This window comes from Heterodontus francisci, chromosome 2 (assembly GCF_036365525.1).
Source record: "Heterodontus francisci isolate sHetFra1 chromosome 2, sHetFra1.hap1, whole genome shotgun sequence".
NCBI lineage: Eukaryota > Metazoa > Chordata > Chondrichthyes > Heterodontiformes > Heterodontidae > Heterodontus > Heterodontus francisci.
The window spans coordinates 78,154,673-78,180,304 of NC_090372.1; positions in this window are offsets into that span (position 1 = coordinate 78,154,673).

Genomic DNA, 25,632 nt, shown 5'->3' on the forward strand with positions numbered 1-25,632 from the left:
AATCTTGTTTCTATAGCTATATTTCTATTTTGGTTCCAAATGCTATCATAGCGATTGGTTAACATGTACAACCATTCTAATATACTTTGTGTAGCATAGAACATCCTTTGATAATTAACTGAAAGTTAGAAATTTCACAATTAGAAATTTGGCATGTAAGAACAGAAGAACTAGGAGCAGGAGTAGGCAATTCAGCCCCTCGAGCCTGCTCTGCCATTCAATACGATCATGGCTGATCTCATCTCGGCCTCAACTCCACTTTCCTTCCCGTTCTCCATAACTCTTCAGCCCATTACTAATTTAAAATCTGTCAATCTCCTCCTTAAATTTACTCAATGTCCCGGCATACACCGCAGTCTGGGGTAGTGAATTCCACAGACTCACGACCCTTTGAGAGAAGTAATTTCTCCTCATCTCTTCATCACGACCCAACTAAATCAAAAGATTCCTTCCAAAGTACACAGGTGACTAGAATAGATGGTTAAAACAATACAGAAAGAGAAAAGAAATATGGAATAGACATTGATTTAATTTATGAATCCTGCTATTTAGAAGGGTGAATTTGAAGATCCTTACGTCAAAATGCTATCCAAGCCAAGCATTCCCCTTACTGGAGGAAATTTTTTCATAAAGAGGCAACAGAGAGGATATTACTGAAAAATGGAGATGCTTGTGCAGGTATCTTTGCTAATTTTGATTGTATTTCAGCATGTCTGTTTTGAAATAATATCATTGCTCATTTCATTAAACAGAAGAGAGCTAACTAAATGTGTTCTAATAATTAGGTATGTTATCAGCACTGTACAATTTGAGAAAGTGATACTATATCTTGCAATAAACATAATTCCTTTTATTCAAAGAATTTCAATTAGATTTTCTTCCACTACCTGTGGTATCAGTTGAGCCTATTCAGGTGAGAAATAATATATATTTGTCTATATCAGTTATCTACATAGTTATCTAATATGCTTATATCTAAGTAAAGTGGATTTTCACAACAATTTCTGAAAACATTATTGCTTTTGATTCATTCAGATACAATGGGTTTTATTTTCTTACTGCAAATGAAATAGTTATAATGTCTTCAGTTTTAGTGGACTCAGATGAAAATGATACACACAGCTGATTTTGCTTCAGATAAATCTATTAGTAGGAATAAAATAAATTTTCTGTATATAATGCACCTGTAATAATGTTCTTACCAATTATAGCAGATGAAAATCTATGCAATCCAACAGTAGAGTGAGCAAAATATGTGTCTAATGACTTTCTGCAATGGTCTGAGAGATCATGGACAGATCTACCTCTGCTTGTGTCTGAGTTTTTTGGATCACTTGGGTGCAGCACAGAGAGAAAAATCAGGCACGTTCATAGGGAGCACACATTAAATGAATTGATGGGTATTTAGGTGGGCTGTTTTACAGGGGTGTGATCCTAGTTGCTTGATTTTTGCTTTATGCGCAGTACCCAGGAACAAGAAACCTTTCCACATGTTTTTCCAGCTTAAAGTAACGCTGCTTCTCTGACAGCTCCAATGTTAATCACTTGTTAATTACAGTAAATTCAACTGACAGTGAATTATGTTTATAATTGTTTAGTAACTTCAGACCTGTAGGTGTAAATGTCACAGGGTTTGTTATTATTGAATGGTTAATGGCATTCACATACTTGAGCTGACATTGAAGAGATTACGTCAGCAGATAAATTTCAACAGTAAGATCAAAAATTGCAAGATGATGACAAATTCAATTACACTGGATTGAACCATATCGCTACTGTGCTTCAGTATGTAATATTTGATTATTTGTACTGTTCTATGGCTTCAGGTTTCCTTTATAATTGCAAAACACTGAAAATATAACTTTGAGAAATGGAATTGTAGCTGTTGTGAACCTATCTAATGGACATTTTGTTATTTCGGTATGGCCCAAAATTTGCTATCCAAATAACAGCAAGTGTTATTTATGCCCAAATGCCACAGAGACTTCAGGTGAGGGCAAATGCGTGAAATCAGAAAGTTGTCAGATATGCGCTACCCTGCTGTTAGCTTTGTAAAAGTAGCATCTTGTTGTCTGGCTCCCCATACAAATGCATTGAGCTGCATGGTAGATAAGAAGTAAACTCGTCACAGAAAGTCAAGTTATTTCAAATCTTATTTAACAAAATGCTAGTGCAAATTACTGTCAGTCAACTCTTTGGTGCTAAAATTAACTATTATAATTATTGAGTCACATTCCTTCAAGTTGTGAATTGTGGGAGTTTTTGAAATATATTTTTTAACTTTTTATTGCTGTCTCTCTTCTCTCTCTTAATACAATCTTTCATTCCCTCTCTTTATTTTTTTTTTAGATTAGAGATACAGCACTGAAACAGGCCCTTCGGCCCACCGAGCCTGTGCCGAACATCAACCACCCATTTATACTAATCCTACACTAATCCCCTATTCCTACCAAACATCCCCACCTGTCCCTATATTTCCCTACCACCTACCTATACTAGTGACAATTTATAATGGCCAATTTACCTATCAACCTGCAAGTCTTTTGGCTTGTGGGAGGAAACCGGAGCACGCGGAGAAAACCCACACAGACACAGGGAGAACTTGCAAACTCCACACAGGCAGTACCCGGAATCGAACCCAGGTCCCTGGAGCTGTGAGGCTGCGGTGCTAACCACTGCGCCACTGTGCTGCCCAGTTTCTTTTTCTTTTTCTGTAACTGATTTGATATTGAACTCACCATTCTAGTTTCCACTTCCTTCTCTGTCTTTGTGCCATTAATTTCAGAATCCTGCAGACTAATTGATTAAAGAGATGCACAGTAGCTTGCCCTGTTTACTCAAGACCCAGATACTCTGTAAAGGGTGCTACAGTGTTTGGATCTTGCACTTCCAGCAACTTGGAGGGCAAAATACTGTTAACATTAAACAGGCACGGGCAAGTCTAGCTAACTGCAAGTGATATTTGTTGGCCTGCCACAGCAATCTTTGGGCCAATGTGTATAAAGGGTAAAGCAAAGGACCTGATCAATTTCACATTATTTCCATATGTGAAGAAAATCCTTACAATGCTAAAGCTGTGTGCAAAATTAAAGTCTGAAAATAAAAGCACACTAAGTTGTAGTTGTATAACAAGAGATCCTTACAAATATGCATACATTTCTTGCCCTCATATTTTGAGAGATTGTGATATGCATCTTCTTCTACATTGCTTTGTGTTAATTAAATGTTATTTATTTAAGTGTTGGCTTTGTTCAATTGTTCAGCATTCTTGCCTTTGAGTCAGAAGTTTGTGCATTCAAGCCCACTACAGGACTAGGCTGGCTTTCCAGAACACTACTGAGGCAGCACTTCAGGCGGATGTGAAAGATCCCATGGCACTATTCTCGAGAGTTACCCCACATTTCTACCTCAAGCAACACCAAAAATAGATTAATTAATCATTCATCTCATTTGTTGTTTGTGGGATCTTGCTGTAAACAAATTGGTGCTGTATTTGCCTACATTGCAACAGTGTTTGCACTGCAAAAGTAATTCATTGCATATGAAGTACTTTGTGCTGTCTTGAGGTTGTGATAAGGCATTATTCAAGTCAAGTTCTATGATCTCAATGTTTTATGTGTATTTTGATTAATCAAAAAGACAAACAGGTTTTTATGTATTGTCACCTATAGAAAATAATTTTATAAGATAAGTAATTACAGAAATAACTACAGAGGTGGCACAGTGGCGCAGTGGTTAGCACTGCAACCTCACAGGTCCAGTGACCTGGGTTCAGTTCTGGGTAGTGCCTGTGTGGAGTTTGCAAGTTCTCCCTGTGACCATGTGGGTTTCTGCTGGGTGCTCTGGTTTCCTTCCACAGCCAAAGACTTGCAGATTGATAGGTAAATTGCCCCTCGTGTAGGTGGTAGGGGGGATGTGGGAGGGAATATGGGATTAGTATAAATGGGTGGTTGATGGTTGGCACAGACTCGGTGGCCCAAAAGGCTGTATCTCTCTATGACTCTGTCAATATGGATGCAAAATGCATATTCAGTAGTCTGCTTTGTTTTACATCAAAAAAAAGGAAAAATTATAATAGATTGAAATTATTGAATGACATTTTCATAGCAGATCAATATTTCCCAGTAATGGTAGAATGATATCAGTTTGATTTTTCTGCAAAATATGATGGTGCTTGAGTTTTGAGCTGGAACAAAATGGACTGATCTCCACAGGGTATTGACTATTAGCAGAGAGTCACCTTTTGCAAAAGACAGTTGGCCCAGGATTTTCCTTTTCCTGTCTATACAGGTTTGGGGTGGGACTTCTCACCATTGCTCTAACCAGGGCTTATTTTCCTGGGTCGGGGTCATTATGTTCATTATGCATTAACTATGGATTCCTGACAAAATCCTGGACAGCAAGTGGGAACCTGCAATGGCCCCTAGGAAAATCCTCATGATGTTGCAACAAGATGGTATTGACAGGGGAAGAAAGCCTGATAAAATAGTTAGCTTATGTTTTTGTAGGTTTTGGGAAGTTGTGACATGTACAAAGTTAGATATTTGAGATAATTGAAGGGTGACGAGACCACTACTTCACTCCATTCTCAAAGTTCAGAGCCCTTCTGCTGCTACCCCAAGGTTGACAGCCAGGTTTCACAGCAGAAGGTGGGAGAGGAAATTGGATGGGAACCTAGGCTTTGCCTCCCCACAAGTATTTGCATTTAATGGGTGAGGAAGGGGCAGCCAGTGGTGGTCCTGGGTTGTTGGGATGGGGAAATGGCAGTAAGCGCCACTTTTTCCCTGTTATTTTTATTCTGATTTGGTGGAGGATAGTGAAATAATATCCCAGCATTGACCTTTAGTAGAATGAACCTACAGGGCAGTTTGTGATGGGAAACTCCTATTATCTTGCATGGGAACTGATTTCATGTAGATGATATTAGAACACAATATAAATGCAAGCTATACAGTTATATCTTCACATAACTCACAGCTCTGCTGAAAACTCTAATGTCATTTCTATTTCCCCTCCAACATAATTCTACAAAGGTTTCTCATGATTGGCCTTTAACAAGGCCATTAACAAGCAATTTTTCTGCTAAATTCTGTAAGTACGTTTTAGGATAGGAGTAAGGCTCAGAACAACAGTAAAAAGGAAAAAAGTCTAATGCCTTTTTTAAAATCAGTCTTGCCCCTCTGTTTACTCGCATCTTTTGTATAAAGTGAAATGTGGCCTCATGGGGTAAATTCCGTGCTGCCAGTAGGGAGCCTTTCTTGAAAGGAACATGATTTTGAAAATTAGTTACAATAGCGTAGGTCTATCTTTGACCTACGCTTCCTTAAAGTTCAGCTCAACTCTGAAACTTCAGGAGTGCTGAATTTACCTTGTATATGTCAAAGATTTGTTTTGTGTTCTGAAGGTTACCAGGTAGTGTAGTTTAACTGAACATGAAACTGAACTAAATAAATGTGCATAACAAACAGTCTGGTAGGGCAGAAAAGACCAGTCTGTATCCAGTTTCTGGTAATTCAAAACTGCAGGCACGACACACACGACATCATGGACAATTCAGTGTTCAGATTAAAAGACATTATTAAATGAAAAACCTAAAGAAACAATCATAAGCCAATACCTTAACAGCAGTCTGTAATAACATTTTATTTGTTGCATAGAACAGAATGTAAATAATATTTTAGATATGGAAGGTTTAAGAAATAAAATAATTTAAGTTTGATTGCTACATTTAACCGTTATCTTTGTAAAATCAGAATCAAAAACAAGTTACATTGCTTAGAAGTTAAGTTTATGAAGAACAGCATTATTATTTACTATGTGTTTTAAACATTATACCATTGTAGCTTCTAACACCATTGAACAATTAAAATGTTAACAAGAAGCAATGAAAAAAGTTGAAAAATGATTTGATGAATCTTTTTAAGTATATTTTTAAATTACCTGTTAAAAAAAAAATTAGAACATAATGTTTCTGCTGTTACTCACAGACCTAATACCCCATCTATTTTTGCAGTATATAACCATATCGGCGAGCAAATACAAATATAATAATTTGAAAATGTATACTAATAATTGAGAGAGAAATAAGATGGAAGAAAGAAACAAAGACAGAAAAACTAGGATCTGTAAAAAAAAAGTAATCTCTTATTTTCAAGTTTCATGATTCACCTAATTGCATATCAATAAAAAGAATTCTATGACATATGTTTGGTCAAGGATTGCAAAACATTTACTATACATGTCAAAAGGGTCCTGCTAAGAATGAAAGAGAATTTCTGCATTTATAACACAGCTATTTGATTGGGACAGTCGTCCTTTGTGTGTGCGCCTACATGACCATTGCACTTTAAATGTACTGAGACTTGGCTGCAGTATTTGTGCTCTCACCACAACTGAGTAAGTTTAAGCTAGGTTTATTAGACAGTGTTTAAGCCAGATTTACATTGCACTCAATGATGTTCCATACGGTGTCAAACCCATGAGGTCTGAGACTGCCTTGTTGATGTGTTCTTATAATGCCCTTACACAAGATCAGGGGGCAGGTTGTTCAACCTTGCCCGTCTAAGAGCGAAGACCAAAGTACGGAAAGTTCTCATCAGGGAACTCCTCTTTGCTGACGATGCTGCTTTAACATCTCACACTGAAGAGTGCCTGCAGAGTCTCATCGACAGGTTTGCGGCTGCCTGCAATGAATTTGGCCTAACCATCAGCCTCAAGAAAACGAACATCATGGGGCAGGACGTCAGAAATACTCCATCCATCAATATTGGCGACCACGCTCTGGAAGTGATTCAAGAGTTCACCTACCTAGGCTCAACTATCACCAGTAACCTGTCTCTAGATGCAGAAATCAACAAGCGCATGGGTAAGGCTTCCACTGCTATGTCCAGACTGGCCAAGAGAGTGTGGGAAAATGGCGCACTGACACGGAACACAAAAGTCCGAGTGTATCAGGCCTGTGTCCTCAGTACCTTGCTCTATGGCAGTGAGGCCTGGACAACGTATGCCAGCCAAGAGTGACGTCTCAATTCATTCCATCTTCGCTGCCTCCGGAGAATACTTGGCATCAGGTGGCAGGACCGTATCTCCAACACAGAAGTCCTCGAAGTGGCCAACATCCCCAGCTTGTACACACTACTGAGTCAGCGGCGCTTGAGATGGCTTGGCCATGTGAGCCGCATGGAAGATGGCAGGATCCCCAAAGACACATTGTACAGCGAGCTCGCCACTGGTATCAGACCCACCGGCCGTCCATGTCTCCGCTATAAAGACGTCTGCAAACGCGACATGAAATCCTGTGACATTGATCACAAGTCGTGGGAGTCAGTTGCCAGCGTTCGCCAGAGCTGGCGGGCAGCCATAAAGACAGGGCTAAAATGTGGCGAGTCGAAGAGACTTAGCAGTTGGCAGGAAAAAAGACAGAGGCGCAAGGGGAGAGCCAACTGTGCAACAGCCCCGACAAACAAATTTCTTTGCAGCACCTGTGGAAGAGCCTGTCCCTCTAGAATTGGCCTTTATAGCCACTCCAGGCACTGCTTCACAAACCACTGACCACCTCCAGGCGCGTATCCATTGTCTCTCGAGATAAGGAGGCCCAAAAGAATAATGCCCTTATCTGGAAATAGGTCGGAACCCATCTTTGGTGCTAATGTTAGTGTCACTGCAAAGCAGAAACTGCTTTGATTGCAATATAATCGTATCCTTATTCACATTTGAGATCAGATTGTGACCAAATGAGTCCCAGACAATACATTCACAAACCACATACTTTACTGTAGCTCCTCAAAATATTACAATTCAAAGCTACTGTATCGAATACAATTAGAATACAAACAATGCATTCATCAAGCTGCAGTAAGAGCAATAATAGGTGCAGTTTTTCAAACCATAACTTTCTGCAACTCTTCTGAAGTAATGATAGTACATTGAAAGAATGCAGTCTAATTCTTACAGATTAGGGAATTTTTGGGCAGCAAATTTAAAATGGTATTTTTGTCACTATAATCAGTGTTGGGTACATTCTGATTGCATACTGCAGTCTGTGCTTGGCTGCCAGGTTAAATTTTCAGACCTCTTTGGAAGTTAAATGATCAAGAGAACAAATACATCAGTTGTGCGATCCACAGTATGATTGTGCAACAGAATAGGGAAATCATCTGAAGTAAACGCGAGATTTTTTTAGTGCAAATAATCTAAGGATAATCATATCTATATTATAAAGATCTGCATATTTAAATCAAATAATTTACTTCTGTTTAGTGTATAGCATTTTAGAAAGCAAATGTTCCCCTCCTCATTTTTATGGAAGACCTTTGTTGTTAAGTGTATAATGACATATCATTTAAACTTCCATCTCAACATTACAGCCAATGCGAGTATCTGGTGACAGGATTGTAGCCAGGTTTTTGAAGAGGGGTGTTGAATTCAGTTCAGTTAGATTACTGAATCAAGACCCTTGTTTATTCTGATATATTGAGTGTGTGGAAAGAATTGTCTCTCTGCTCCTGCAGAATCAGGTTCTCATTATCACTGGCAGGGTGAGTTTACCGCTCTGCCATTGTTGTAGCAATGGAATGGGATCACAAGTTTTTCTATTCCAATATCAGCAGAAAGGAAATGTGCGATTTGAGATGTGACTTGTTTTTTAAAGGCTGGTAATGTAACTATGATTGTTTTGCAACTTTGCAAAATTGTACAGTAGTATAAAGCAGTCACTGATACATTGGATCTGAATCAGGATATTATAGAAAGAAAGGATAAATTTATACAGTGACTTATCAAAGAGGTGATTTTTAAAAATCTCCTTTACCATTGAACACCTTTGACATGCATGCCGAATGTTGGCATATTGGTGAGTGGAAATATTGTTGGAGGGAAACAACCAGCTTGGTTTCAATAGCTGAGGAGTAAGAATTAATCACTTCTGGGTATTCACAAATTTACATTGGAGAAATTGAGAATTTGGCCAAACATTCTTTCAGGAGATTAAATAAATGATTTTGAGTTCATGACAGGGTAGACGGCACATGGATTGAGGAAGCAGTGAGTTGTCATGATGAGGAATGCAACGATTAGCAACCTTAATCCACCATAAACAATCCTAAAGATATGGGCAATTGCAGAGAAAATCTTTCTTCAGTCTATTGAGAAAATGGGGGATAAGGCCCGAAAATGGACACTGGGATCATGATGTGTGATTAACCCATGCCCATTCGTTGCGATGCAGGCAGCACACAAGCTTTCTGCTGCCTGCTCATTTATGTGATTGCCCTGTGCAGCCAGCACTAAGCACACTGTTGAGTGGCTGCACGCCTGAGTAGGGGGGCACAAAATCTTGATAAGCTAACATGAATTCGAGCTAGCCTGTGCTACTTAAAGCAAGCCTGCACCTCTTAAGGGGCAGGTGTACTTTGGCTTGAGTAAGCACTAGAATTTATTCCAGAAGAGACTTGGACTGGAAAAGACGCAGGAATAGAACAACATGGCACAATTTTCTCTGGCACAATACTGGCGGCCTTGAGAGAGGCCCTTTATCCAAAGGGGGCCAGGTGGCCTTCAAGGCAAACTCTGAGAAGGCAGTGGGAGCAAATAACCATGCAAGTCACTGCCAAAGTGTAGCTCCAAGGACCTGGATGCAGTGCCAAAAGAAATTCAATAATCTCACACCAGTGGTCAAGATTATTGAATGCATCATCAAATGCCACATTCCATCAACTGCACCTCTAACCTCATACACTGCTCAATGTACCTATCACTCTCCTACCAACAATCTCCGCCAATCACAACTCATACCTCACATTCATAGCTTCACCTCACCCTCACACAATTAGCACTGCTGCAAGTCTCACAAACACAGCTCACACCTTCCACACACTGCCAGCTATTCAACTGTGACAGTTACATCAGCCAAAAGCATTGCACCACATTCAATGACACACTTTCCTCTCTCTTGCAGGGCAAAGTGGAGCATAACTGAAGGCAACAGCACCTAACTGGCAGGGAACAGGCATGACTGCATGTCCTCATCCCAAGGAGGAGATGGTGCTCACTGTGGGAATGTTGGTTCACACTCCCTGTGTACCTCAATGTCTTGGGCTGTTAGTGGAATCAGCATACAATAAGTTAAAACAACTTTCTGCTGAATAGGGCGCATTGTGGAGCAGGCCTAAGGTAAGGATGAGGAATTGAAGAAATGCATGAAGGTCATTCATCCATGTCTTGAGGATCTCGGAGATGTTGGTCTGGTCCCTGTGTTTATAGTAATAAAGTGATTGGAAGAGCTTAAGTGGACCATATAACCATTGTAACAGGATGATTAGGAGAGGTTGAAATGGGCTAAGTGCATCTTCTTGGCTCCATGTTGTTACTTTGATGTCACTTTGTCTTTTGATGTCTTGTGATTTAGTGATAGAATGCATGAAATGTAGAGATCAAAGGTAGAATTGGTATAAGAGTTTTGAGTGAATCACTGTATGTTGCAGTCATGCTGGATTGTGGAGGGTGATGTACTTGAGTTCTCATGGTGAATCGTAAGGATCGTGTAATCATACCGGACACATGCAGTAGGATTTATCTGAGTACTCATGTTGGATTGTGTAGTGTAGGCTTGTTAAAGACCTGATTCTGCAATAGTTACAACTGATGTCTGTGTAGTCTGGTATTTAAAGTAACAAAACAAATTAGAGCAAGAAAGCAGTCCCAACATTCACCATCATTGGAGCGACCATGACTGCAGCTGTGGCCAGTGGCGGGGTTCAAAGGATTGAATATGATGGTATGTTCTGACCTAATCCTCCTTCTCACATTGCGCATCACCTTCATACCACAATCCCTTCTGATTCCCAAGCTGCAGATGATGTAAACATGCAACTCTTACTTACCCTCTCTTCCTTCACGACAACCCAACCTTAGTGCCTTTCTCAATTCAGATACCAAGAACAGTGGTGCAGAACCATGAAGTGAAACAGAGACTGATGATGAAATAGAGTCACTTAATCTCACACTCCCAGCCACCAGCTCAGATATTGGCACTGCATGTACTTTAGAGGTAGGACCTGCATATGGTGCGTTACTGGGCATGAGTGTCCTTCGGACAGGGGGAAGGAGTCAGTCAGGTGCCAGCTCCCTGGAGGGCAAAGTTGCACACAAGTTATGCTGCAGAGGACTCAGATGAGGACTTCGATGGGCCGGCGTACAGAAAAAAGCTGTTGGGCTTGCAGACAGAAATGCTTGATGCATTGGCAGGCCTGTTAGACTGCTGTCACTGTGAAGCAGCATGGAGGATTCTGGCACCATCTTGGCACATGGCTTTGCTCAGCCTGGAGCCCACCCTTTCCAGCGTGAAAGTGCTGACCAACTCCATTACATACTTGTGGACCCAACCAAGATTCAGCATCTGATGGCTCAGCTTTGTAGCACAAACGGAAACTACCCAATGTCTGAGTGCTGCACTGGAAGCACAGACTGAAGTCATGCAATCTCAGCGTGCTGCCATGCAGTCTCAGACTGCTGCCATCATGGCTTGGGATACCAGTACTCAAAGGGTTTGCAGAGTCTCACAGCTGCTCAGCAACCTGTCCTCCAACAGATTAACTAGGATTGCCAAGGCACCACCCCACAGAAGTAGCAGTGGCTCCTTGGAGCAAGAAGCTGCTATCCACTCTCAGGATGACAGCATTTGTCCTCCCATCACTGCAACTCTGCCAGTGCCCTTGCTGTTGACTGTCTGCCAGCCAGCCCAGACTGCTGCCATCCAGATGGTGCAGTTGAAGCTGGGTTTTTTAGGGCCAGAGCTGCTTGAAGGTGTCCTTCAAGGCCATCTGCAGTCTTCCTCAGTGAAAGTCGGCAGCCTTCCGCCAGCCATGCTGCAACCAATGGCATAACACTGTGTAGGAGCACTAGATCAGGCGAAGACATTCACAAGACAGGCAGTAAGGGAATGCAGAGGGGTGATTAGTTGATTTTTGTATGGAGTATTGGAGGGTTTGTTTGATAAAATTGATTTGGAATGGTTTTTTTGGTCATCTTTATTTCAGCATTGTGGCCAAGACTGCTGGCAGTAGCAGAGGGAAGGTCAGGTGTGGAACTATTACTGAATGGGGAATTGAGTTTGTGTTCACTAGTATCACTATCAGATGAGTTGATCATGGATAGCCTGGATGGAAAGGGGATGTGTTGGTTGCCACTTCCCTTCCTCCACCTGCTCCTCTGCCTCCTCCTCGACTTCCTCCTCCTCCTCCTCTTCAGCTGCTTGCCATATCGCTGGTAGCAAGGGTTGTGCCCTCATGATGGCAAGGTTGTGCAGGATGTAGCAGACCGTGACAAAATCTGACATCCACTTTGGAAGGTACTGTAGGACTCCTCCAGGGTGGTCCTTGCAGCAGAAGTGTTGCTTAAGCACCCCAATGGTCTGGTTCATGACATTTTGTGTGGCAGCATGGCTCTTATTATATGTATACTGTCCAGGTGTCCTTGGGTTGTGCATCAGAGTCATGATCCAGGTGGTTAGCGGATAGCCCTTGACACCCAGAATTCCGAGCATTAGCCTGCATGATGTGTTGAGCATGGTCACACACCAACTGCGAGGAAGTGGAACCCTTTGCAGTTGTGGTACATCTCTGCATTTAGATGCAGTGCTCACAAAGCCCCGTGCGTGCAGTCCAACGCTCCCTGCATGGTGAGGAAGCCTCCTATAGGGACAAAACCACATGCTAGCTCGGCCTGCTTCTAGTCAGAGAAAACGCATTGTACTCTCATCTCCTGGCATACAGAACGCCAGTCACATCCCTTATACAGCAGTGAATGGCAAACTGGGAGGTGTTCGAGATGTTGCCTGTTCCAGCCTGGAAGGTCCTGATGCGAAGAGGTTCATGGGCATGGTCATCTTCACAGCCACTGGCAGCATTACCCCCTCACCCTGCACTGAGGCTACATGTTTGTCTGCTGATTTCAGTGATCACTTCCTTCGTAAAATGCAGACATCGCACACGCTGTTCCATGCTGAGGTAAGAAAATTGCTCCCTGAAGACTCTGTGTGGTCCATTCCTCCTGCTGAGCCTTTTTCCCCCTCCTCCTCCTTCCCGTGCGAGCAGCTTGCCCTCCTCTGTGTTGCCTCTGCTGAATGTCCCGAACATGTTGCAGGCCAAAGGGATGGTACAGCGCCCATGACTGGAGCAAGTGGGCTGAGCAGAACCCTTGAAGTCAAAACCAAGGCCTTCACCACATGCAGCACCACTCCCTGTGGACTTCCCCAACTTTAAATAGCAGTGGAAAACTGACAGCACTTCTACAAACCCAGCAAAGGCCAATAGAAATCAATTAGCAACTAATCTGAAAGTAATAGATGATCCCTTTAAAGAGCACTGGTGGGGTCCTTCCTGCTGCTGAATGGATGTTCAGTTGTCCATGTTAAAGAGCGTGCATTAGCAGAAGCCTTGAAAATTGCACCGCTGGCGTCAAGTCAGTGTTACACGCTGATTGACTTCATGACCTGCCTTACTGCATATTTCCGGTACATGCCCCTGAGGCCAGAGCTAACGCCCTCTTCAAAATGGCATCTGGCATAGGCTGCACTGGAAGTGTGCGTGCATGGCATGGACCAGATGCCATTTTGGACCCAAAACAGTACCTGTAGTGCCGAACATACGGGCACTACAGAGCTGAATTTTGCGACCAAAATGTCTGAAGCATTTTTGCATCCATTGCATCAATATAATTTTTAAAATATTCCTCACACAAACCATTTTTCTCACTTCTGAGTGTGAATCTACATTTAGTTTTCCATAATGAAGATTCAGGGATTCACAATCTGATGCTCTCATTACCAAGTACAGATGAAGCACTGAACACAGTTGGATAAAACAGAAGTATTTATTAGTTCATGAATTAACATGTCAGTACAAAAGCATGTTACATTTAATTATGCTTACTGAATAATTTTATTTTATTTTATCAGAACCCTGCGTAAAGCTGACAAATGCAGCTTTACTCAAATAATACGGATGCTCCAGGTACTGCAACGCCTTAAATTAAGAGTAGGCATTCTCCTTTGTAACAAAAGCTACATATCACTGAACTGTGTAACAGTGCACATATATTTCAATACCTGGTAATATATAAAAACAAATTACAGTTGGAGACAAAAAAGATGAGGTTCTCCAACTGTATTTCAGTTATACTAGCTGGGCTATTATGCAAGTTGTCAATCCGGCTCTGTGATCTCCCTCCCTAACAGCACTGTGGGTGTATCTACACCACATGATGGCAGCAGTTCAAGAAGGTGGCTCACCACAACCTTCTCAAAGACAATTGGGCATGGACAATAAATGCTGGCCTTGCTATTGATGCTCACAACCCAATAACTAATTGAAAAAAAACTCTGTCTTGAAAAGGAGGCTTCTTTGTCTGTTTGTGCATGTGCGTGTTTAAGAAGTCTTTCTTTCTTCTTCTTTCTTTGGCCTCCTTGTCTCGGGAGACAATGGGTAAGTGCCTGGAGGTGGTCAGTGGTTTGTGGAGCAGCGCCTGGAGTGGCTATAAAGGCCAATACTAGAGTGACAGACTCTTCCACAGGTGCTGCAGATAAAATTGGTTGTCAGGGCTGTTTCGCAGTTGGCTCTCCCCTTGCGCTTCTATCTTTTTTCCTGCCAACTGCTAAGTCTCTTCGACTCGCCACTCTTTAGCCCCACCTTTATGGCTGCCCGCCAGCTCTGACGATCGCTGGCAACTGACTCCCACGACTTGTGATCAATGTCACAGGACTTCGTGTCGCATTTGCAGATGTCTTTAAAGCGGAGACATGGACGGCCGGTGGGTCTGATACCAGTGGCGAGCTCGCTGTACAATGTGTCCTTGGGGATCCTGCCATCTTCCATGCGGCTCACATGGCTAAGCCATCTCAAGCGCCGCTGACTCAGTAGGGTGTATAAGCTGGGGATGTTGGCCGCCTCGAGGACTTCTGTGTTGGAGATACGGTCCTGCCACCTGATGCCAAGGATTCTCCGGAGGCAGCGAAGATGGAATGAATTGAGACGTCACTCTTGGCTGACATACATAGTCCAGGCCTCGCTGCCGTAGAGTAAGGTACTGAGGACACAGGCTTGATACACGCGGACTTTTGTGTTCCGTGTCAGTGCGCCATTTTCCCACACTCTCTTGGCCAGTCTGGACATAGCAGTGGAAGCCTTTCCCATGCGCTTGTTGATTTCTGCATTGAGAGACAGGTTACTGGTGATAGTTGAGCCAAGGTAGGTGAACTCTTGAACTTCCAGAGCGTGGTCGCCGATATTGATGGATGGAGCATTTCTGATGTCCTGTCCCATGATGTTCGTTTTCTTGAGGCTGATGGTTAGGCCAAATTTGTTGCAGGCAGCCGCAAACCTGTCGATGAGATTCTGCAGACACTCTTCAGTGTGAGATGTTAATGCAGCATCGTCAGCAAAGAGAAGTTCCCTGATGAGGACTTTCCGTACTTTGGTCTTCGCTCTTAGACGGGCAAGGTTGAACAACCTGCTACCTGATCTTGCGTGGAGGAACATTCCTTCTTCTGAAGACTTGAATGCATGTGAGAGCAGCAGGGAGAAGAAAATCCCAAACAGTGTAGGTGCGAGAACACAGCCCTGTTTCACGCCACTCAGGATAGGAAAGGGGTCTGATGAGGCGCCGCTATGCTGAATTGTGCCTTTCATATTGTCATGGAATGAGGTGATGATACTTAGTAGCTTTGGTGGACATCCGATCTTTTCTAGTAGTCTGAAGGGATCACGTCTGCTGACGAGGTCAAAGTCTTTGGTGAGATCAATGAAAGCAACGTAGAGGGGCATCTGTTGTTCGTGGCATTTCTCCTGTAGATGACGAAGGGAGAACAGCATGTTAATGGTCGACCTTTCTGCATGAAAGCCACACTGTGCCTCAGGGTAGACGTGCTCGGCCAGCTTCTGGAGCCTGTTTAAAGCGACTCGAGCGAAGACTTTCCCCACTATGCTGAACAGGGAGATTCCACGGTAGTTGTTGCAGTCACCGCGGTCACCTTTGCTTTTATAGAGGGTGATGATATTGGCATCGCGCATGTCCTGTGGTACTGCTCCCTCATCCCAGCACAGGCAAAGCAGTTCGTAGAGTGCTGAGAGTATAGCAGGCTTAGCACTCTTAATTATTTCAGGGGTAATGCCGTCCTTCCCAGGGGCTTTTCCACTGGATAGAGAATCAATGGCATTACTGAGTTCCGATTTTGTTGGCTGTACGTCCAGCTCATCCATAACTGGCAGAAGCTGGGCTGCATTGAGGGCAGTCTCAGTGACAACATTCTCCCTGGAGTACAGTTCTAGGTAGCGCTCAACCCAGCTGTCCATTTGCTTGCATTGGTCAGTGATTGTGTCCCCTGATTTAGATTTGAGGGGGGGCGATCTTCTTGATGGTTGGCCCAAAAGCTCTCTTAATGCCATCATACATTCTTCTGATGTTTCCGGTGTCTGAGGCCAGCTGAATATGACTGCATAGGTGTTGCCAGTAGTCATTTGCACAGTGCCTGGCTGTTCTTTGTGCAGTGCTTCTGGCTGTTTTAAGTGCTATGGATGTTAACTCGCTGGGGGCTTTCTTGTCGTTCAGCAGTGCAATGCGCTTAGCGGCTATGACAGGTTCCAGCTCTTCAAAGTGATATTGAAACCAGTCTGTATTCCATTTCATGCGTTTGCCATAGTTGGTCATAGCTGACTCATAGATGGCATCTCTGATGTGGGCCCACTTGGTCTCAGCATCACCTGAGGGAATGTTTTGAAGGGCTTTTTCAATTGAATTTAGAAATTTTTGTAACAGCTGTGGATAAGAAATTCTGCTCGTGTTGATGCGCGGGTGGCCCTTCTGCTTGGAATGATGCAACTTCTTTGGTTTGAGGCTAACCTTGCTGCACACCAGGGAGTGGTCGGTGTCGCAGTCCGCACTGTGGAAGCTGCGTGTGGTTTGAACGCTGTTTGAAGAGGCTCGCCTTGTGACGATGAGGTCCAGCTGGTGCCAACGACGTGATCTTGGGTGCCTCCAAGAAACCTGGTGACAGGGTTTATTGTGAAAGAACGAGTTGGTGATGCAGAGGTTATGATAGGTACACAACTCAAGCAGTCTCTGTCCATTCTCATTCATACTTCCAATGCCATAGCACCCAAGGCAGGAGGGCCATGAGTCATGGTCCAAGACAGCATGGAGTGGGCTTCGCCATCAGAAACTCTTTGCTCAGCATGATAGAGCCACCTTCAAATGGCTCAGAACGCATACTGTCCATCCCACTGCTCACCGCCTCTGGTCCAGTACACCTAATCAGCATCTATACTCCAAAGCTCTGCTCCCCACCTGAAGCTAATGACCAGTTCTACGAGGAACTCCATAATATCATTAGTGTTTAAGAAGTAAGGTCTCAGAAACCATACTGTCAGCAATGCATCTTTAATCAGTCTTTTAATCCCATTCTGAATTACCAGAGTTTTGGTTTGTCTGTGTACTTTTCTGATGAGTTATTTTGCATTATATATTCTGCCTTTTCGTCACTGGTATAAACTATTAAGAATACAAACTTCTGAAGAAAGTTGTTCATCCCTTTTTCCTAAAAAATTAGTTTAAAATTTTCTCAAAATTTTTTATATATAATTAGAACCTAAACTCCAAAATTCCACCAGCAGCAATCCCGCTGGTCCTGCCAGAATTATGCCCATTAGTGCCCCAATTCTGAACTCTGCCAGACTTTACAGGGTCAGTGGGAGGGCATCACCATTGCATGATGCTGGGAGGTGAAACTGCCACTTGAGGTACTTCTTTGGTGGTGCCTGTCCATGTACCAATAAACTGGGGCAGCTGTCTATCCATCAGGTGGGGTTGCCCTGGCCATGACTCCGATCAGTCCCTAAGCAAGGGGTTTGATCCAGAATATAATTTAAGGTTTGACCACTTCAGGGGTCCAAGTTCTTTGCCAAGCCCAATCTACACTAATAGAACCCACATGCACCCGTGGTGAAGCCAGAATTCCTCACCTCTATAAGCAAGCCAACACCATGGAAATTGAAAAATTCTTGGCTTAGATAGATTCCCTGCTCTAGACTCTGGCCCAGTCTGCCATTGCCCTGTAACGGGAAGGTGGAATTCCCACCCCTTACAGAGAAAAGAGAAACTGACCTCAGTGGAACTGTATTGAAGACTGTACATCCATTGCAGGAATCAAGAGAGGTAAACAACTTCTAACACTAATTTGGAGAAATCAAGAGATATATCAAACGTACACATAATTCAAGTCTGTTTAATTTGGCTTTGATGGCTTGAGGTACAGAGCACTGGTATGCAAACAAGTTGCACAACAAAATGGTAGGATCTATACTTCTGTCCTGTTGGAAATGACTCTTAGGGCTGGATTTACCCAGCCCCATGGAGAAGGGGTTGGAGATGGGGGGAGGAGAAACCAGGAAAATAGGGGGAGCCACGTCGGGATGACTCCATGATGCACTCCTGCCTCTGGGGGACTTTCCTGGGGCAGGCTGGGAAGAAGGTCAGCTCTCTGGTCTACAGAGGCGGACAGCCAATTAGTCCAATTAAGGCCTTATTAAGCAGCCATTTTGCAACAGCGCCTGTATTTTACTAACATTGGAGCAGCCCCCTACTGTGTGCGGAGGCTGCCTGCTCATTTGAGGCAGCCTCCTGGCGGTTGGGTGGCCATCAAATCCAGAGACCCCATGCCCCAGTGACTGGGCCATGGCGATGAAAGGCTGTCGCCCCGTACTTCACTAATCCTGCGGAGGGCTTTCCCCTCCACCCTGATATCCTTACAGTCTTTGGGTCTCTTTATTTTGTTAATTCTGTGCAGGCAACTGAGGGTGCCTCCATGTTGAGGTGCCTTTGTGTTCGCCTGCCTGCCTCGGCAGCGCCCACCTCTCTTGGTGGGTCTTCCAGCCTGACAATGCTGCAGGCCCTCTGATTGGGCCTGCAGCTTCAGGAGCCTGGGACAGTGAGAGCGGAGGTGACCAATTAGGAGGTCACCTCCAGGAAGCTTGCACCGGCGGATGTGCTGATGACATGGGTGGTCCCAGTACCCCTATATGGGCCCGACGTCGGTGTCCTGACACCTGCTGGAAAATTCAGCCCTTTAACTCTGGGCAGGAGTTGGGCTGGCAAAGGCCCTGTCAGATCTCAGTAGTGTAATTTTAAGTCACGGGCTTCATCTGCGTAGTCACAGGCAGCATTCTGCCCAACGCTGGCTGGGAGCATTGTGTGGTCTGTGGGTGGTAGCACAATATCAGATGGCAGGAGGCCACTGCCAGGGACTGAATAAATAAATGGTCCCTGCTACTCAGGTAAGGCATGGGAAAGTGCTTGGGAGAGCCTCGCAATCATGGTGGTTGGAGGGATATCTGGGGCAAGGGAGGCCTAAGTCTTTGTTTGGGGACCCTGCTTCATTTGGTTTCACAAGGGAGGTCAAAAAGGATTTGCCTCTTTGGGCGTCTTTTGGCCGGGGCTCCTCTTACTACAAGATTGGCCGAGCAGAAATGATACAGTTTTCCTATGCAGCCCTATGGTTAAAAAAGCTGATGCCAGACCAGCATATTTAAAGAAGGATATTACCAGCCGGTGTCCTTCCCGATTGCTCGGAAGATCAGATTAAAATCATAATCTATGGGAAGAGAGTGGAATCTCAACAAGTAAACCCCATGATTAATTTTAACTATCTGCCCATCTGCCTTCTGTCAGAAGACCAGGGTTAAAATCAGACCTTTCACTTTAGATGATTCCAGACATGCCACTGGTATCTTACCCAGTGAATGTTGGCAGACTATTTGACCTTGGGATGTTTTACAGCTGAGCCCAATCCTATTGTGGCAGAAACCCTTGATAATTAGAACTATTTGTTCACGTGGATGACAAACACTGAAATAGAACGGTTTGACAGAATGGCCTGTCTCAGTGCTGTAACTTCTACATTTTTATATGTTTATGTATATGAATTGTAGCTGTTGTTACGACCAGGTGAGAAAGAGGTCTAGGGTTCCCTTTCAGCCTTCACCTGGTCTTACTGTAACAGGGTTTAATTTTAAACACACAGTGTTTTTAGCTCCTCCTTGGTGAATCCTTGTTCACCGCTTTCCAATTATAAGGAAAATAAACCAGCACAAACAGGCTGTCTTAGGTTTAAAGAAGAAAAGTTGAAATTTATTAAACTTAAACTCTAATTCGGTTAATGCCTATGGATACACGACGCGCCCACACTAGTGTGCATACGTGATACACACATGCAAATAAAGACAGAAAAGAGCCGAAGAAAAATAAAGTGGAAAAGTTTGAGGTAATATTTGAAGAGTTTTTGTCATGGGTCTTTGAGCTCACTGTAGAGTCCTTGATTGTAGTTAAATCTTGCTTTTCGTTGGGGCCCAGTATTCTTGTTTAATCTTATTCGCTATAGGAGACTTTTCTCTCTTGGGGTTCATGTATCTTCAGTGAATTCAGAGGCTTGTGAGTAAGAGATTGGAGCAGACAGGAGAGAGATCTTCTCAGTCCAGGAGCAAATAGACTTTCCCTCTTCAAACTGTTCGTACAATTCAGAAAACCCCAGGTTGTCAAGCAGGTTAGTCATGTGACTAACTGATCTGACCACGTCTTGGCTCTGTGGATTATATCATCTTAGCAGGGCCTGGAATGCTCCTCTTACACATACTACATGGTGATCAAGGTCCATTGTGGGTTGAATGTGTCAGGGAATGGTCCTTTGTCCTTCCAATCACCGTCTTGATTGCACCGTCTGCAAATGTCTTTTCCACCCACGGCTGATCTGTATAACAAATCCTTTCTTCACTCCAGTAAAAGTTTAAAATCAATGTTGATGACAAAATTAATGTGCCTCATTCTTGGCAGGTGCGGCCTCGTATGATACCTGCGCACCCAACGGAATGAAATGCGATTTGAGAAAAGGCGCATTTCATTAAAAGGATTGAGAGAAAATATGATACAGAAAAATAACACGCATTTCTCTCATTCATTCACAAATCCGAAAACTTATTAAAATTGCCCCTTTTTTGACATCCCAATAAACATGTGGTTCTTTTTTGGGGGGGTTTCTCTTCTGTTTCCCATTTCCATGATTGCCTAGGGTTTTTGTTCCTGCTGAGGTAACTTCTTTTCCAGGAGAGTCAGTAGTGGGCCTGTCTATCCTGAACTCTTCATCAGTGCTTTTCTGAGTCATGCAAAGGCTTTTGACTTTAGGGGGATGGGTGGTTTTCTTTTTTCTGACTGTGGGGTAGGATTCTTTACTAACCTCTCCTTCGTCCCAGAGGACAGTCTTGCCTGCAGGTAATTGTGCAGACTCTACTGCACTCCCCTGTGGCACTCCAACTGGGTGAGGCATCACCCTCATGGTTTCTTTGCCCCCTCGAGGTCTTTCTTTGTCTCTCCAGGTTCCTGTAAATGCTGTTAGCAATTCTGGTACGGTGCTTCTAGTGTCTGATTTACATAGGAGAATGTGGGGTCTAACTTTTCAAATGTTTCGGGGTTGGCTGACCGGACAGTAAGGGTTTTCATCTGGGATTCCTCCCAGACTTCCTTTAACCTGTCCACTTGGTCACTTTTTCGCCTCCCCTGTCTAACCTTTTGCCAGCCTTGTACCCGCCTGTCCTTTTTTGTTTTCAGTGGGTGTCCCTTACAGTTCATTGGCCCTCTGCTGGAGGGTCCTCCTAACACCGGTACAGGTCTTCGGGGTGCACATTTCACTGTAAATTGGGGTTTCCCCTCAATCTGACCTCTGTGGTAACTCCTGCAGTACTCCACCACATCTTTCTGGAGTTTTCGCCAGTTAACTTGCTGTCTTATGCGGGTTTGGTCTTTTGTATACCGGCCTGTACAGCAACAGTAGTCTCATGGGCCCTTCTTAATCTTTCTCTCTGGTACCTCTATGGCACCACTAACTGGTGAACTACTGTCCACCCCTTGCTCTCAGGCCTGTGAGGAGAATTCCATTTCCTCATCAGTACCTCATTCTTTAAATAGTAGCGATCAGGGACTCCCTCTGCTTCACTTTCAAACTGGGCAGCCTGTGCTAACTCTCTCAATACTGGGTCAGCTCGCTGCGCCTGAGCTAGGGAAAATCCATTTAATTCATTCCCTGGGTTTCTTAACTTTCCAAAGAAAGTCTCAGACAGACAGACCTGGTCATCTGCCTGCAGTGCCAATTCAGTCTCCTCTGGGGGAACTGGTTTGATCATGGCCTGATCCACTACACATTCAGGGAAACTGCAGGAGACTGTCTCCTGCCACTGCCCTGTCTCTCTGACCTCCTGCTGTCTTTCTTTCACTACTGGGGGGGCTACCACCTTCACCTCTGCCAGATCATTACCTAGGAGCAGGTCAACCCCGTCCACAGGCAAACTGGGGACAATCACTATGGTCACCAGTCCCGAAACTAGGTCGCACTCCAGGTGCACCTGGTGTACAGGCATACACTGCCCTCCAATACCATTCACCACCATTCTGCTGTTCACTGCACTCTCTGAGGGAAAGGTCAGGTCTTTTCCCAGTAAAAGGGATCTAGTGGCCCCTGCGTCCCTGAGAATCACTATGGGCTTGCTTGCCCCACTCGAGGAGTATGGGGTTACTTTCCCTTCAGACATAAAACCCTGATAACCTTCAGTAATCGTATTAAATTTTCCTGTACTTGCAGCCATAAGCTTCCTGGGTCTCACTCTTCCTGCAGTTAATGCCACAGCTTGTTCTGCTGTGCTTTCCATCAGGGTCTCTTCTTCACTGAGCGGGTGTGCCCTGGTTAAGTCTACCAGCTTTCCCTTTAGTTTCCAGCAGTCAGCTATTAAATGCCATGTTTTATTACAACGGAAGCACACAGGTCTCCGGGTCTCGTTCCTGCTCCAGCACCTTCCTGTTTGGCTAGAGGAGGGCTCCCAGTGTCTCCTGCTTTTCTTTCTCTCCCAGCACTGCTTGGGCTCCTATCACCTTCCCACCCTTTGTCCCTTTTCAGATTTTTGGGGTTGATTTGGAAAGGTTTTCCCCGGGAAACTGACTTATAAATTAAAGCAAACTCATCGGCCAGAACGGCTGCTTGCCGGTCTCTGTGGATCCTCTGCTCCTCTACATGGATTTTTATGGAGAGTAGGAGAGAGTGTTTAAATTCCTCTAACAGAATTACTTCGATGAGATTCTCATAGCTGAGTTGTACTTTAAGAGCTCTCAGCCTCTGGTCAAAAGCCAGCTGCTTACTTCGTTCAAATTCTAGATATGTTCGATTAGTTTGCTTCTTGAGGGTTCTAAACTTTTGGCGATAGGCTTCGGGTACTAGTTCACATGCCCCGAGGATAACTTTTTGTCAGTTCATAATTTGATGAACTCTCATCTGGCAACAGGGAATAAACCACTTGGGCTTTTCCAGTTAGCTTGCTTTGCAGTAAAAGAGGCCAGGTCTCAGCTGGCCATTTTAGCTGCCTTGCCAGTTTCTCAAAGGACACAAAAAAAATTTCTACATCTTCTTCATTGAATTTTGGAATTAATTGAGCTAGTTTTAACAATTCTGCACCCAGCCCTGATTTACACTCCTCCATATTGGCCATGCTTTCACTAGGGTTACTCTGTTGCCCCCTAGTTAACTCAAGCCACTTCAGCTCTCTTTCTCCGCATTCTTTCTGGAATATTCATTCTCTCTCTCTCTCTCTCTTTCTCCTCTCTCTCTTGTTCCTTCTCTTGTCTTTCATTTTCATCACATTCCTTCTCGAAGGCTCTTTCTTTCTCCCTCTCTCTTTCCTCAAATTCAAGTTTCCTGTGTTCCAATTGTATCTTTGCTAACAATACCATGTCGGAGTCTGCTTCTGACTCTGTTTCTGCTTCTTCAGATTCAAGGGAAAACTGGTTGGCTACTAGTCTTAGGAGTTCAGACTTTCTAGCCTTGCCACAGACAGTGATCCCACACTGCTCAGCCATTTTCCTCAACTCCTCCATAGACAGTGCTTTTAACTTATCCCAAGTTACTTCATCCTGGCTCAGGGAGCTACTAGCTTCAGTTGCAGATATGTTAGTATTCAGGCACACACAACCACAAGAATACCTGTATTGAAATCTTGCTCTTTTTTGATTGGGAACAATTTGGCTTCCCACTTCCAATTTCTCTCATTTGTCTGTGGGTCAATTCCGATGCTAGCACCCAAATTTCTGTTACGACCTAGTGAGAAGGAGGTCTAGGGTTTCCTTTCAGCCTTCACCTGGTCTTACTGTAACAGGGTTTAATTTTAAACACACCGTGTTTTTAGCTCCCCCTTGGTGAATCCTTGTTCACCGCTTTCCAATTCTAAGGCAAAGAAACCAGCACAAACAGGCTTTCTTAAGTTTAAAGTAGAAAAGTGAAATTTATTAAGCTTAAACTTAAACTCTACGGATACATGACGCGCCCACGCTAGCATGCATACGCGATACACACATGCAAATAGAGACAGAAAAGAGCAGAAGAAAAATAAAGTGGAAAGGTTTGAGGCAATATCTGAAGAGCTTTTGTTACAGGTCTTCAAGCTCACTGTAGAGTCCTTGATTATAGGTAGATCTTGCTTTTCGTTGGGGCCTTCTTCTTAAATTTTGTTCGTTGTAGGAGACATTTCTGTCTTGGGGTTCATGTGTCTTCAGTAGATTCAGAGGCGTGTGAGAAAGAGATGGGAGCAGAAAGGAGAGATCTTCTCAGTCCAAGAGCAAACAGACTTTCTCTCTTCAAACTGATTGTACAATTCCGAAAACTCCAGGTTGCCAAGCAGGTTAGCCATGTGACTAACTGATCTGACCATGTCTTGGCTCTGTGGATTATATCACCTTATCAGGGCTTGGAATGCTCCTCTTACACACAATACATGGTGATCAAGGTCCATTGTGGGTTGAGTGTGTCAGGGAATGGCTGCTTTGTCCTTCCAAGCACTGTCTGTGAATATGCAAATGTCTTTTCCAGCCACGGCTGATCTGTTTAACAAGTTCTTTCTTCACTCCAGTAACAGTTTGAAATCAATGTTCATGACAAAATTAATGTGTCTCATTCTTGGCAGGTGGGGGCCTAGCATGACCCTGTATAGCTTTTTTGTTTAGTTTAGCAGGTAGTAATGATGTGATGTTCCAAAAACAGGGCCAATAACCTTCATACTTCATCTCTCTGGCAGAAATTAAATACAGTGAAATGCACCATACAACGTGAAGCATTACTGAATGTATATTTGGTTTTGTTGTCTTGGTAGGTCATCAGGCACAACACTCTGCAAAAAATATGGTGCATATTTGTGGCACGTTGCATCCTGCATTTTGTTATTTGCTGTGAAATTAAGGCACCCCTTCAGAAAAGTTATTCCAGCCAATAGAAATAATCAACTGGACAAGCCATACTTTGACAAAATATGTCGAGGTCTGCCTAAATGAAGAATAATTTTGGAAATGTAGGGTACCTTTCCTATATGAATCTGTTAGAATTCTTACACCTTTGATTCTATGTTGTGGATCACCTGGTCTAATGTTGCTGACATAACTGCTAAACAGATGGGAGGCGGTCAGTTTTCAAGTGCCCTTGTTTGACCCTGACTAATGCCCCCACTCTCAACAATCCATAGAAAAGTTTTGTTCTTCCCGTAACCCTACGAAGATCAATTCAGG